The 16971-nt window shown below is 36.0% G+C and overlaps 1 protein-coding gene across 5 annotated transcripts in view; it reads left to right on the forward strand.

Moving 5' to 3' along the window:
• LOC139129418 (uncharacterized) overlaps positions 1-16971 on the forward strand; it is a 304872-nt gene that overhangs the window by 212436 nt on the left and 75465 nt on the right. The window contains exons 1-2 of one of the 5 annotated variants that reach the window (XR_011551564.1): positions 4103-4513; positions 16638-16819. The exons of 1 other annotated variant lie outside the window; for it this stretch is intronic. The gene's annotated coding sequence lies outside the window, so the exon portion shown is untranslated. Of the gene's footprint in view, positions 1-4047; positions 4514-16637; positions 16820-16971 lie in introns of those variants that run through there. 3 more of the 5 variants (XR_011551563.1, XM_070695054.1, XR_011551565.1) reach the window with 3 other exon arrangements.

Raw genomic sequence — 16971 nt, forward strand, 5'->3', positions numbered from 1 at the left:
AAATCAGGGATTGGTGTGGTGAGATAATTGCAAATAAGGCTACAAGCATGCGATGCTGTATAGACCAATGGGATTGTCTAAATCCAATGGGATTGTCTAAATCCAATGGGATTGTCTAAACTCATCCATAATTTTCATAGCCTGTTTGGTTTTTTTTCTCTTTGTAATCAATGGGTAATACAGGTACTGCAAAAGCTTTTATGATTTCTGGTCGTGGTGGAGTCTGGAACTGCCTTGCCTTGGGAACTATGCTTTGACAGGCTTTCAATTACGGTCTTTTACATTCACCATGGACGTTGAAGCCATTGTCACACACACACACAGAGTTTGAAATGTCCGGATCCGGCTACGGCTTGTTGGAGTTTACACAACAGGACAGTATATGCTGTTGCAAAGACACATGTACAAGAATATCAGACCAACTGCCTTTGTATATGCGTCAGGTACCCTATTGTTTCTCTACATGTAACAAAATGACGTCATTACTGTTCCTTATCGCATCCTTTTTGGAAGATAACAATAGGTGCTTCTCATGCTAATATAACTGACGTCAGCACTCAGAAGTTGTCAGGCCGTACCCGGTCGAAAAACGAAGATTTTCTTTGCATGACTCTTTGTAAATACAAGACAAATACTGTAAATTATCGTGTTCCAAATGGAAGTGTGGGTGGAAGTGCTAATGCGCCAGTCAATGTAAACCCCCACCCCCCCCCACCTCGGGGTTTAGTGGGGATTTGGAAATCAGTCCTGTGAAATCTGCCAAATGCCCCACCCCCTGGGGCAAGACAATCTGGAAAATCCCCACCTAAACCAGGTAAATCCCCCACATATGGGGGTGGGGAATTTGTAAATTCCTACACACAACCACTCTTTGGACTGGAATTTCCATGTCGTAACAACCTGCATCAATATAAAAAGTTCATGTTCAACTTTAGAAAAATTTTTATCATTTAAAATAGGGTTTTGTGACATTTATGCTGTTCACAAATGTCTATCACAATCAACACAAATAGATCCAGGAAAATAACATACTTTTCGCATTTGTTTTTCAGCCACTTATACTGTGACCAGATAAAAGTGTTGAGGTGTCACTGTCACGTAATTCACCTATTTTGGAGCAAGAATTTACAATATTTTTCAGTCTAGTTTGCTTGTATGTTGTCCGGCATAAACACATTCCAGGATAGAACAAATATTAGATCAAAACACCAGATGTATCACACAAGACATGTCGCCTCAATAAACTAATTAAAGCTGATGAACAAGATACATGATGTCCAATCTCACAAGTGCAGCTTTTCTGTCTTCTCGCTCTCATGTTACAAGCACAATGACACATTCTACGTCAGTCATGCACTGATTTAAAACAAGTAGAGGAATGAAAATTCACAATGGTCCGTGTTTATTCATCACAAAACACGGCAGAAAGATACTGTGTAAAACTCAACAGAACAGATGATCAGAATGATCACACTGATGAAACAGAACTGTTTCCCTAGCTGTATGGGTCATCATGAATAAATTTGATAATACATTTAGCGGACATAAAAGGGAATCCCGTCGTGACCGAACATGTTTTCCAAATACACGAGCAATTTAAAGGGACAAAGTCGGCCGTTTTTCATGAATTTTGTTTGATGTGAGATACTACTTATATTGTTAGACATGTCGAAAGATTCCGAATGAATGGCTGACCATGCTTATATTCGACCCCGGTTTTAGACACGATACACGCAAACCATCAGAAAATGAATTCATGGTCATGACCATTAATTCGTTTTCGCGATGGTTTTATTTAATTTGTATAAAACCGGGGTCGAATATATGTATGGTCACTCATTCACTCAGTATCTTTCAACATGTCAAACAAAATAAGTAGTATCTCGCATCAAACAAAATTCACGAAAAATGGCTCACTTTGTCCCTTTAAGTTTTATCAAAATAGAGTTGACCCGGAGGTCTTTTTAGTGCTGGATCATGTCGATGACGCATCGTGAACGTCCGAAATGTCACGCTCACGTGGAAAAATGTGGGAAATTTTGCGTATGGTATGTTCAATTTTCCAAAAACTAAGAATACACGGCGGATGAAAATCATTTATTTGGTTATCGATATTTCAGCCATCAATCGATATACTGTCATACACACCTCTGAATATTGCTGCATCGTGTTCATCAATAGCCTGTCGAAAAGCTGCTTACCAGCCCACATGGCCTTGACAGCCACCTTCCGCCATGCTACCGCTCTGAACAACAACATACCATAACCAGGGCCTGAAAATTTCTGTTTTTTCCCACTGGTCCAGGACCAGTGACCTTTTTTTTCACTGGTCCAAAGGTAAAATCCACTGGTCCTCAAAAATTTGCATAACAATACAAGAATGATTCATTTCTCATACTCATGTTATATATGCATTTCTATCAGATTTGCTTGGGATTTACATACAGCATAAACTGCCAATCTTTGTAATACAGACACACTGCATAAACATTACTTGGTAGTTTGCTCAAGTTCTTGTACACACACTTGACATGTTTTTTTTACTATTGCTATAAAGTTCACTTCATTTTTATAATTGCCCAGCGGTTGATTCTTTTCCATTCAAATTGTAAAAAATAGATTGAAAACACCAAATACCTGAGAGGAACTTCTTTTTCCTTTGATAGCAATAATAGCAAATTGCCATAACGCTGTTTTGACAAGCTAGGCGATTCTTGTTAAGGTCAACTACAATCGAGCTAGGGGATCTTGACTATATAAGGAATTCAGCATGGTGACCTTCTAAATTCAGAAGCTTGCTTGCTACGGACGATCGGAAAGTTGTAATGAGACTCCTTTCAGAGAATTTTACTGCAAAATACTACTTTGATAGACAGAGATATAATATTTTCACACAATTGTTGGGTTGCTGATATTTTTAGCTGAGGCTATGGTCTGGTTTTTACCACATTAAATTTTACATGTAAAATGAGTACGTGGCCCGTCATTTGATTTTTGTAGTGCAGTGGCTAGTGGAAGCACATCGCCTGGCTCATATCATGAATCGCAAACTGTACGTGAAAAAGTTATTCATAGTTTTCTCACAGACTACAATGTAAATAGAGTAACTGATTTTCCTTTAGAGTTTACGTTGTGATGAAAGAAATAGACTAAATTTTAAATGTTTGATTGACTTAAAGACGCAATAATTATTGTAATTTTGTAGGTAGAAAACGTAGTCTCTCAATGGGCTCTTGGTTTTAGTGTAACCATGGAGCCATGGTGTAACTAACTGGCTTCAGTTCGTCTCTGCTACCTCCATGGTTTCAGTAACTTCGGTATTTTGGGGGGACGTAGTTTCTAATTTTTCGTCAAAAGACACTAGAAACACAATCTGGGAAAAACTGGAAATTCCCTTGGCTCCCGTTTGCACTGGTCTGCGGACTTTTTAGAGGTAATTTGTACTGGTTCGGGATAAAAAGTCACTAGTCCGGGACCTCGGATCAGGGTAATTTTCAGGCCCTGCATACGTGCGCATGCGTAGTTATTTACGAACATTTTCTGGGCCTGTCCGTCAAAGGAATAGGGGGATCAAAACGAGGCAATTGCCCCACCCCCTCGGGCACAGTTTCATGGCACACACGGTCTAATCCCCCACATTTTTCCCGTATCGCCCGAGGTGGGGGGGGTGGGGGTTTACATTGACTGGCGCATAAAGAGCTTTCTTAAATATAGAAAATCGACTGGTTGAGTTGGGGAGTAGTTTTAGCCACTGTGAGGAGGGGTATATCTATGCATTGAGCATGGATGTAAAAATATTTTTACATCCATGCATGGAGCTCTACTACCTCCATGATCTATGTAATCTTTCACTATTAATTGCCCACGTACATAAGTCACGGTTGTAAATTGTCTGGGTAAGCCATGTTTTGACAACGGTTACACGAAGTTTCTGAAGAAGATTTCAGCTGCCTTGAGTCTGTCGTGTAGAACAGTCATCGTTTAGTCATAGACTCTCGAGAAAAACGAGAGTCTATGGTTTAGTGAACACACCACTGGATGGTTCAATTTGAATGAAAATCAGAGTTTGTTGAATGGAATGCCATGGCAACGCTATCGCGCTTCTGTTATGTAAATTTACTCAGTCAACCTGCGCCACTTCATGAATAATTAAGTAGGTTGATTTTGGCTGGCGTGAAATTTGTGAACGTCCATCGATTGAGACTACGTCCGAGAACTTGTGGGATTCGCCGCTGTTTTTCAATGATTCTTCCGTCCATAGCTGTCATCGCTGGTCGATGAACACTCAGCCACCATGCTCTGATTGGAATTGTTACAATTTTGCGAAACTACGACCGTTCAATCAGGATATATAATCCCCGATGTCAACGTAAAGCGGGGGAAACTTTGTGAACGTTCATACACGTCGCTTGTGAAAGTTTTGAAGAACTTCAGCCAAGAAAGATGCGTCATTTACAAAAAATATTTATTTTTCTACTCATTTACACAACATGGACAGTATACCTAGTGCAAGGTAAGTGTTGCCAAATAATATTGAGGTATTCAGCGTGACTGGTCAAGATTTACCACTTTCTCAGTGGTAATCTCGCCAAGCTGGCTGTCAATACTCAAAATGGCCGACGTGTGTCGCACAATCTGTCATAGTACCTGTAGCTTCTCAACTCAAAGACGTTCGTGACCATGATCTCACTTAAGTTCTTTACCGAAATGAATTCAAAGTTTACGAGACTCGGGGGAATTCCTCATCCCTGAAATGACCAAGGTTCATCACAGTATGTCCAGGAAGTCATGTTTCTCCGTTCGTCCAACTTCAAAACATGCACGACCTTGATTGAGCTGCGCGCTGAGTGAAGACAAATGGAGGTGTGCATGTTATTGAACCTGGGCAATTCTCATTGTCAGTGGACAACAACGCACTTCCAAGAGATCCTTTGCGAAATTTCGTCTCACGTGTAACCTTAACACAACGCTGCTAGTTATACGCAATCTTCAAAAGATACGACGGGAAAATATGAGATAAACAAGGGATCGTTGATATTGTAAGTCACAAAACAAAAGCTAGCGCTGGTATGACTTAGGGTCCCTGATTGCAGTTGGATAATAATTGAAGTTGCGTAAACCATGGAGGTAGGAAGACTACCTCCATGCGTACACTATTGTGCAACACGAAAGGTTTTAATAAAGAGATTGTCATTAACTTTTTGAAAATAGTCAGTGTTCACAACTTGCCACACACAATGGCTCAACTTTGAGTTCATCTTAGTGTGTTAGTACTTGGATGGAGCTAGAAACGAATCCGTTTCCACATGCAGCTCCATGGTACTTGTAAGTTGTAGGACAGGGCACTTACTTGATTACATTTTCTTAAAGTACAGTATAATATATCTATGTGGTTTACTCCCTGGTCCCAGAATTCTAAAATCTCTAAGATTTTTCAAACAGACGAGAAAAATGTACAAGGGGATTTGAATAATACTCAAATGCATTGCTCTTCACACTCTCAGAGTAAATTGGACTTTCTGTGACATGACAGGGTAGCTATGTAAAACTTCTGAACTCACCTCAATTATAAAATTATTTGTTAGTTACCTAACATTTTATGTGATACTATGGATATATAATAGAGATGGTCATACATTCACACATACATGTTCCAATATTGAGAGCAAAAAAAAATTTCATGTTTAAAGATACATGACTGTTACATGCTAATGTATGTCAAAATATCAGTATTATAATTGGAATTTAAAGTGGCACTCCCACTTGGTAACATTTTTAAAACACAGTTTTTTAATGCCAATGGTCGATATTTGACGTGGTTACTGCGCGCTGATCGCAAGATATCGATAAAAGCATGTAGAAGTTTGAATTCCGGTGGCCCACCTTCCAAATACCGAACGTTCGGCACTGGGGCCATTGTCAACTAAGCTATGGGATTTCGGGTCACAATCAGAAACGATCGTAAAACTTCGTGAAGTGAAAAATACGCTAGGGAAATGACATGTTGGGTATCGATATCTCGCGATCCGTGCGTAATCGCAATGTCAAATATCGACCGTTGGCATTAAAAAAATGTGCTTTAAAAATTTTACCAGGTGGGAGTGCCACTTTAAGGTAGTATGCACCTCGAAAGTGAAAGACTTAACTTTTGCCCTAACTTCCCTCAAGGAATCTTTCAAACATTCTCTTTCAAAATCGAGAATAAAAATAGGGGGTCACCGTGCAAATTTTGGTACGAGAGAAACAAATTACCCAAGATTTACCAATATTAGAAATTCAAAATGGCTGCCATCCCTGTGTTAACTCTATGGAGAAAAAAAAAAACTTTCGAATTTCGAAAAACTAAGCCGGTAAAAAATTTTCTTTCACCATGAGCCTTAAAATGAATCCCCACATGGAGTATATCAGAAGAGAATTGTAAAAGTTTGAGAGTCCGAATGTCTGTCCCCAAGGTGCGTTCTACTGTGATTAAAAAGATTTCATAATTGTAGAATTAATTGGTAATAAATTATTTTCAATTGGAAAAGTGCCCTATTGAATGTTTTAGGAATTATTTATTTCATATGCATACACTGGTACATTTGATTAATGTGTTATTCTCTAGTCATTGATCAAATATCACTTTTCACAAAAGCAATAAATGCTATAAAACGAAATATGAAACAAAAAAAAGAGTTATAGATTGCTAAATCTCCAAGTTATGTTTGATTTATGAGCATTAACAATGGTGCAGATGAAACAGTGCAAGCGGAATCTTAGTTTTGAAAAGTAGACCTGTAGTAATAGCGTGTGTAAAACAGCAACTTTTGTCAACCGATAAATCCTAGGATATTAAATGTAAACCTTTAAAATCCAGCAATTGTTCCAGAATGGTGACTGTATTGAGTGTGGTTAACTCACAATTCTGTGTAACCATAGAAAATACATTTGTAAAATGCACCCATGAATAAAAATAAAATAAAATTCTTCAGAATCCAATCGAAATTGCATACATGTAATTGCTCTGTCGTAAAATAAAGTGAAATTCCAAAGTGAACAGGCTTAAAGACAGTATTACAATAACTATGACGTATATTTTAGTGTTTATCAACTCTCATGTTAATTATTAACACATGAATACTGTATTGGTCATTTGGAAGAACACTTTTTTTAATACAGGTGATATTATGTACTTTTGTATAATTGTGGTAAACCAGGATATTTCACTGTTTAACTCATTGAAAGATTTACATAATATTTACAACCATGTTTTCAACGGTTTACATTTTTGAATAGACTTGCTCTAAGTCTGTTGGCATACATACACATATATCAAAACACAGAAGATTGACGAAGCAAACTTCAGGTGATTGTTGGTGGATCAAGGGGTGGATATGATGGCCCTCACAGCCAGTAATAGGTGCCTTGAGAAGACAAGAGACTTGGGGCCAGTCTTAATACTTGAAACAATTTTTTAAACAGGGTAACATTTATTTTGTCAACAAAAAAAAACCATTATTTATAAAATATGTGATAATGTACATGTAGTTTATGGTCTAAACTATGTTTACAAGATGAATACTGTGTATTACAACACTGGGAGAAACCAATTGATGCATCAGAATATTGAATCTTCAAAAGTTGTCAGTTGAGGGGGGGGGGGTCTGTAATACATTAAGGAAGTATGCGCCTCAAAAGTGAAAGATGTAAACTTTTGCTCAAACTTTCAACCATTCTCTTTCTAAAACCAAAACAAATGGGATCACTGTGCAAATTTCGTTATTTTAGAAATAAAAGACTTAAGATTTACCAATGCTTGAAATTCAAGGTATCCCTGTGTAAACTGTATGGAAAAACTAAAATTTTAAGATATTTGTAGAACTAAGACGGTGAAAATTTTTATAACACCAGGAGTTTACAAGAGCCTTCTTGAGTAGTAGATCAGGAAAGAATAGTAAAACTTTGAGAGTCCAAATATTTGACCTTGATGTGCATAATTCTACCTTAGAATGTAATAGATATATTTTTACATTGAAAATTGAGTTGCCATGCCAGGCCAAAAACTTGCATATGAGAAAAAATATCTAGTTGATTCAGGACTGCAGCATACTTTTGAATCTGTATTTGATTAATTCGTACAGTAACACATGCTAGATCAGAAATTCCCTGCCCTATGAGGTATATGTACAAGTTGCCTTGGAAACCAGGATCCCTCTTCCGATACCGTATATACTATAAAGGTTGTATATACTGTAACTAATGAGAGGTCCTAGACGAGGCTACATATGTTTTTGACACTCTTTTTCTTTGAAACCAAACTGCTGTTTAGCTTCTTCTCATTTCAAAGCCAGTGTAGGAGAATAGAGCTTTAAAGCTTCATTTGAGCTATTTTGAAATCTAGGTAGTGAGTGTCTAACATGCTTTGGGGAGTAGAACAACAGCTCTTTGCATCGTCCTTGTAGTAATGGAGTATGACCACATCATAGTCTTAAATTTTGATTTTGTAGTGACAGAATTGACCTGAGGTTTATTGCACTCATCAAATGGTTAACTTTAAGGTCATTGATACATGTAGGTGACAATTTTCAGATTGTCTTTGGTTGAATTTATCTGCTTGAAGAAAATGGATCCTGGACATTGCAGTAGCATTGATTATTTTTCATGTACGTGTTATTTTGTTGCACTCAGATGCCATGTAATGAAATATCTATGTACATAGCAAGTCCTCTTTTCCAATTTTATACTTTGTTTCTCGACTATTTCCAGGGAGTGAATTTTAAGAATTTATTGGGGATGTCATCCTGCGTTGACACATGTATATAATTTCTGATATGGAAAATTTGCAGATGTGAAATACAGGTAGCTGGTGAAATACATGCAACTTTTACACAAAAAATATAAGGAATGTCAGCATTTTGGAAACTTAATAGCAACCAGGTGTAATGAGGATGAACTCTAGACTTGCAGTTTTTTCTTTTCCATTTAACCTGTATGACTGTACTTGTGTACGGTTTCATTCAAATTTCACACCAGGTAATAGGAGTTGTTATGTAACTGTAAGTGTTTACAAGGCCATCTTATAAAGGATATTAGAGTAAAAGACGGATGGGGACCTGATACATTGATAAATGTCTCGAGTTTGTGTGGAGTTTTAGCTAGGGAAAGTTTTGGATAAGGAAATTTCTCAAATTATATACACGTGTTCCATTGATTTTGAGAATCATGTGGACACGAAAATAAAAGTATTGATAATTGTCTGGCTGCTTCCTCTCAACATTGCTGGTTCGAGGGTGAAAAATGAACACCTTACACCTCTGTGGCATTGATGACTTTGGTATTTAATCATTTCAATTAGATTTTAATTATTTCTATCAAAAGATGATAAAGACCGCCAACCAATTCGTAAGAGATGCAGACAATACATTTATTAAAAGCAATATCATTCTCACACCTAATTCTTCAGGAGCAAAAGGTTAAAGGTCACTTACAAGGAAGTATGAATAAATAAATACCCGGATTGGAAAATTTAATGTTATGTTGCATCCTGGTGGTAACATTGAATAATGTGACAGTTATGTTTGTTTAGAGCAAACCGAAAAAATCAATCGTGAAGTGAACGCCCAAAATGAGCTGATATCTTTATTAATCGGAGAGTTGTAAAATTTAATATTCATTCTTCAAATTTGATGAGACTGCGTATCATGTTCGTAGGAAGACGAGAAATTGCGTGTAGGGTTTCACTTAGCTGAGCATCAACACTTTTTCCTGGTAGCTGTTATTCTATTTTATAGACAGCACTGATTTGAAATTGATTTGAGTTGGAAAGATGACCTGATTGAAGAGAGGAAATTGAGTCTGTGCTCAGAATAACTCTATGGTGTGTTGGATGCAGCTGTGTTAAGAGAAGACGTTGATCTTTTATTTTCTCTATTATATGGTAGAATTTTCCTCAGGAAAATAGTCAGTAGTCTGCAAGTTGTGCGTGCACTTATTTAAAAGCCAAGAAGTTTTTGCTGTCTTTTATCAGTAAAAATCCAGAAATTAGAAGATTTAGAGGTCGATTTGTCAAAAGTTATTGTGGCCATTTTGAATTTCAAATGCAGGTCTTGGGAATTTGACAATTGTGTTTCTGTAATACAAAACTTTTAAGGCTGGACTCCTGCTCTCGATATGGCACTATAAAACTTGAAGGGTATGGTGTAAATTATAAAAAATAGTTTTTTGTCGTCACGGCATTTATAGTTGTTGTTGATTATGAAAGAGAATTACTAGTGCTTTCCAGAAGCTATACCTAATGCTTTTTGAGAAAAAGTTTTCCACTTTCGTTTTTGTGGTCTGAGTGCCTCAAAGCAATATCTTACTGATAACAGGGTATGCAGTAATGAACACAGGGAAAAGAATGCATTTATGTTTACAGCAATCATAAAACAGGGAATTGATGGTTATTGAAATGGTAATTGTAAATTAAATGTAATGGCAAAAGTCATGAAATTCATGGTGTAGCACGTGTTAATGCAATATTAATAAGATATATTATGTAAGGGTGCAAATTAATTACAGGTTGCACAAAGGTAAAGTGCTGTCGTACGATCACAAATATTTTCCCGCCAAAATTTTTCAATCCCAAATTACCCTAACTTTACTTTTCATTTGAAACATATTGCCTGACAAGCATATATATATTCTTGTTGTCAGTATTCATTCAGGAAAATAGATTAAATAGAAGCTCTGATTGGGTAGGTATTAAAATTATGCATCTTTTTGAAACTGTAATAGGAATAAACTATTCACAAGGGTGATAATTGTACATTTTCTTGCCGGTTGGATATGGAATGACTCTTGAGCGGAAAAGAGGTGAAAATAATAGTATTGACTCAGATAAAAGTCCTATTAATGAGCTATTTAAGTGTGCATTCAAACTCCCTCACAAAATGTCTGATTTGATCTCGTCATACGAATAAGCCGATACAAAAGGTGTAACAAGCGTACAATCTATATTTTCATTACAATTTTACCGGTTCAGAAAATTCAAATGTGAAATAAAGTGAACTGACAGAGAAAAAAAAATGTCTTGAAATGTAAATTTTCTCTTCTGCCAGAATTACAGTATTGGTGCACTATTTGCTTTGATGCAGACATAATTTTATATTTTAACCCTTTTACTGCCAATGGTTTGGCCCAAACCTATTGTTTTTGAAAGTGAGGCCGGACCTTTGTACTCTAAAATAGGAATGAAAAGTTTGAATATGAGGGGGAATCCTAATTGGAGAACAGGGAATCAAGAATCGCGTACTGATGTGAGACATTTTACACGGGATACATGTGTAGCACCTGTACTGCGGCTGATGTTACATTTACATGTGCATGACTGTCCATACATGTATGAACAAACCACAGTAAATAGTGACTCAAAATCATGTTGTATTTTACCATTCTCAGACTGGATTTGCAGAAAATAATAAACAACCCCAGTTTAGTTGAATGTCACATCGATTACATGTATATGTACATGTACAACAGTACATGTATATGTACAGACACCGTACACGTATATGTTATGCTGACAAGTTTCTTCCCATACACTTTGAAACCATTGCTTCAGAGTGGAGACCTTTGATTTCGAAAACAGTGCATATCATGAGTGTGCAAAAAGGCAGTATTAATAACAATGAATGTTTGTCAAACATACTTGATAAAATATTGTTTATTTGTGTAGTAGCAGTCTACCCAATCAATATTTTATGAAATGTCCCGTGACCTTTGACCCTGTAACCTTCAAGTTCAACAAAAATCTTCAACACTAGCTGTTAGCTTTATCTTTTGAGCTTCGCATTCAGCTACGTGAAGCTTATCAAATATGCTGATATTTTGCTCTCTGCAAAATATACAATTATTAGTAGATCTTCCGAGAGATATTTTTTGATTCCCCTTATCCATATCCGCCTAATCTTTAAATCTGGAGTGATGAATTCAGTCACAGTTTTTTCGTACTCAACTGTGGCAGCAAGTTTTACTTGGAGTCAAAAATTATTCTGTAAAAATGTAAGTTGTATGTTCGTAGCAAATTCTGAAAAGTTTCTGTATTCCAACTTTGGTAAGTATGTTTACGGTAGGTGCCTTTAATTGATTTCAAACCACGCTGTCAAAAAATCTCTGCTAGTCCCAGCTTTGGCATACAATAAATCATTACGTGTGCCCATACTTAATTACAAACAATGTGTTTGCAAATAGAAATGGTTACAAAGTGTAATATTTGTTTTACATACTTGATAATAAAGTGTTTATTTTGTGTTGCCAGTGCGATCGATACTTTATTAAAGTCGTGTAACCTTTGATCCATGGGCTGTGACAAAATCGTGTTTCATAGTTAAAAATACATTACTGGTGTCTCACAGACACTTGTGTGATTGAGTGTATTTTTGTAACTGAATAATGTATTATTTACAACAGTTTTGTGTATTTTTGTTAAAGTTTGTCATTAACTTAAAAAGGAAAACAAAACAAAAGCAAGTGGAGAGAAAGAAACTACAGCTGACTGAATGAAAAACAACACAAAACACAAGAAAAACAAAACAAGCAGGACCTGACAGTAAAGAGGGGAAGTGCTAAAAATATTTATATAAGTTTGACCTCAATTTGACATTGAATGTGAAAGGAGTGAAGATCATGGACTGGTATACATATTAGCAATTCATGTCATGTCTACATCGCACAATCATGTCATTTTGTGAAATTTAAATATATTGACAAAAATTGTAATTGATACATAAATGTTCTTTATTTTTTTAAGCAATGTATTCATACCTACAGTCTTATACAAGAATACATTCTCACAACAAGAGAGTAGCATTGTTATGCAAATTAGTTATAATTTTATTTCTCAGCTGTGGAAAAGGTATGGTCATAGCTTAACATGGTATTTTCCTGAAATTCTTAGAGAGTTACGGAATAGAAAATTAAAAAGATAGGGTACAAAAATCAGTTTCATGATGGATAAGTTGTATAGACTATAGTTATAGTAAAATACAATGAATTTCAATCCACTGATGTTTGCTATCTTAGACATTAGATCATAAGATGTGAGATCATGTTAATATTTGAAGACTGATAGTTATGGCAAGGGAAAATTCTGTGAAAAAATTCATGATACACAAATAGTGGCAATATTTCTTTCATTAGCAAAAAAATTTGTGCACAAGGACATCACATACGGTATATGTACCAGCAGGATCTATTATATGTTAGACTATGGGTGTGAAAAACTGTATTTGTATTTAAAGTGAACAAGAGCAAAGTAGCGTGACTTCGTAAAGTTCAGCATCCCCAAGTACACTTTATTGTCTGTGTTACTCATGTGTGATTCAGTGAATGGATGTTTTGAGCATGGAGTGGGTGCAGGGCCCAGTCACGATGCATGCCTGTATTGTGAACTCAAGTCTGTAGTTAAATGGTAAATTTTCTTTGTCCGTCATTTGTAGAAAGAAAACTTAGGCTAAGACGTGTAGGCTACGCTGCTTTGTGACGTCGCATGTTATTTCTGCAACAAGGTTCCCACGGGAGAACTGTCTGGCGTAACACATTATGTGACAACCAGACCTTGCCTTGGGGGGTAGGCCATGCTTAGCCACTGCAGTAGAGCTAGGGCGTGTGAACTGACTGTTACAGAATTTAATTACGTGAACCACTGAATAGAAAATCGTATTTTAACGGGTGGAGTGTATTTTGTTTATTTACCATGTGCTTTGGCCCACTCACATGTTGCTGTGATATCTGTCATTGTTGATGCTGGTTTTAACATGTTGTCTGACATAACATACTGCCTTGACCAGAGACACTCGGCTGCAAATCAGCTCTGATACCAGCAGTCATGCAGGTGTTGTTGTCAGTCACCATGGCAACAGTACTGTACTTGCCCATTGCATACTTAAGTCAAGGCATACTATGGCATGTACACGGATGTTATTCAGTGTAAAGTACAGCTGGACCAGCTTCTGTTGAATCTGTGTCGTGACCTGTCATAAAAAGGGTCCATAAACACCAGTGCATGTTGTTCGAGTACTGGTAGTATTTTTTGTTTGTACTTAAAATGGTCTTAGCAGGACAGCAATCATAGACTGATCTCGCTCCAGGGTGTATGGTTGATCAAGATGGTGGATGATACATGTATCAAAGTTTAGTTGATGGCTGTAATAATTAATAGTTCAGTGCATTTGAAAACCAGAATTAAATGACAGGACATTTGGTTTATTTTACCAGGAAATTAGAGACATTTTGTATGTTTTTTAGCATTTGAGTAATGCAACAAACAAACAAATATTAATAGCATGATAAGACATGATAATAACAGACATTATGAAAATGTAAATTTGCCATGTGAATAATCTTTGTATCCTGTGGCACAATTATGGTAACGTAAAAGTTATACATTTTCATTTTCAAGGGTTAACGCATTGAACAGTGTACCAGTGAATTGTATAAGTTCACAAAGTTCATAGAGATATTGTAGAAAATCCAGAGGGTAGGAATGAGAAGGAACTGGTGTCAAGAGCTTGTAATTATAGAAGTTTTTAGTGGTGTATTCACTTCAAATAAGCCAGAGAGATTCTAGACTAAGAAGTTATTAGCCCTTGATGAAATATCTTGAATTTTATCATGAGAGCATTTTGCCGACGGTGCAAATCACAGTCACCATATACCGGTATTGTAATATAATAAAATAATGATAATAATATATTATAAATATAATTACTAAATGTAGTCACCAAATATTGTTTGAAATCTGTCACAGCAATGATTTTACAGATCAAGAGAGTGTATTTGCATGTAAATCTGATCATCTGAAGATGTTAGATAACCAAGCAATACTGTGTATTTACTTTGAGCAGTGTGTTTTCACAGTACTGTATTTACATAGTTCATGTTCATATTACTGCACGGGAAAAGGAATTGTAAAGTTGAAGTTGCTGTCATTTGTAATCAAATCAAGGGAAACTTGTCCCTTTCTGCCTTTACATGTATGGATGTGTTGTGCACTACAGTTCAATTATACATCACATGTACAAATACTGTTCTCAGTGCATGCGTGTGTACTTTCAATTCAAGTACACTGGATTAATCTGATCTACGACAACAATAACTTGTAAATTTTGATGTCTTTTTTCATTGACAAAAGAAAACGTTTTGCTCCTTGTCAGCAAATGTTGAGATACAAAGTTTAGCCTTGCTAACACTATGCATTGTATGAAGGTATAATGTGCAATGTTATTGTTGGCAAATGGATTCTTGTCAGAACTGAATTTCTGTATGCACCTCAAAAGTGAAAGAGTTAAACTTTTGCTCAAACTCTCCTCAAGGAATATTTCAACCTTTCTATTCCAAAATTAAGAATAAATATTGAGGATCACCGTGCAAGTTTGATACTGGAGAAACAAATTACCCAAGATTTACCAATATTTGAAATTCAATGTGGCCGCCATCCCTGTGTTAACTCTATGATGAAAACAAAATTGTCGGCGCTTGAAAATCTAAGATGGTGAAAAGTTTTCTTACACCAAGAGCTTTAAAATGAATCCACACAAGTGGTAGATCAGAAAAGAATTATTTAAATTTATGAGTCTGAATAGTTGATCCCGAGGCACGTTCTACCTTGAACACAGAATTGTGCCTTTTAGGGACAGATATTCACTCTCTCTAACTTTCACAATATCTGTTGGCCTTCCACATGTGATCACCGGCTTAATTATGTGAACAATAATTTTCCCCACAGACTTTACACAGGAAGGTAGCAGCCATTTTCAATTTCGATTGGCTCTTAATTTTAGGTTATATGTTTCTCTAGTACAATATTTTGCTAAATGTGAACCTGATATTCATTCTATATTTTGAAAGGAAACTGGTCAAAGTTACTTATGGAAGACTGCAACAAAAGTTGAAATCTCAATTTTGAGGCACAAACTACATGTACAGTACATGTACAGTGTATCTTAAAAAAACTGAACCAGACATTTCTCACATAGAGGCTGCAGCGACAAGCTCAGCAAGATAAATCTAATGCTAATTTTTAGAGTTCAACAAGAATATTGCAATTAATAAAAAAGAAGTATATACCACTAATGTTAGAGCCTTAGAACTTTGAACAGTCCAAATTATAATATTATTCCCTGCAAGAAATAATTTATATGATGTAGATATTAGTGAGGAGGCTCTTTAATTATTTAAATGTATACAGTAATCAGAGACAGCAAAAGCTTCCACCATTGATTTCTTGGTAACATTTATTCCAATTTACATTCTTAGCAACTGAAGTTCAGATAATAGACATCACAAAATTTTACATGTATATACATGTATTTTTTTTTTAATTTTTGTTGATTTGTAAAATTTTCTGTCACTGTTTAATCCAAATTTTCTGAATTTTCTTCTTGAAAAAAAAATTAACTATGAAATTAAATGTTCTCAAAGTATGCAAATGTTTGTATAGTTTGAATTCAGCTGATAATTTAGATCACCAAAGCAATTGAGTACAGTGTTTTATGTATACCAGTGCCAATAAATATCACACTAAAATTTGATTCCTTGAACTGTTCGTGCTGTCATTTATTTCTTTGAAAGTTTACAATTCACAAAATATTCTGTTGTATTTTCTGTTTTGTTTACAGGGTCTTGCTCGTCAGGTTGTTCGGCAGGGGAATATCACGATTCAAATTTAGACTCCTGTGAGGGCTGTCCTGCAGGATATTAGTAAGTACATCATTTCATCTCTCTTTTTAACATCCCCCATCCCTGTAATTTGGTTTGGTCTCACTATCATCAGAAGGATCTATATCATGCAGTGGACTGGGTAAGAAGGATATATTGATGTAAAGACTTGCATAATATTTTTTCCTTACTGTCGCTGCCGCAAACTTAAGATTTGAAAATCCTGTGAACACCATAAACTGCTGAAATACTTGGCTAATGTATTATACAGGGATGTAGAAAAAAGCCAGCAGC

Source organism: Ptychodera flava, chromosome 3 (assembly GCF_041260155.1).
Source record: "Ptychodera flava strain L36383 chromosome 3, AS_Pfla_20210202, whole genome shotgun sequence".
In the NCBI taxonomy this organism is placed as follows: Eukaryota; Metazoa; Hemichordata; class Enteropneusta; family Ptychoderidae; genus Ptychodera; species Ptychodera flava.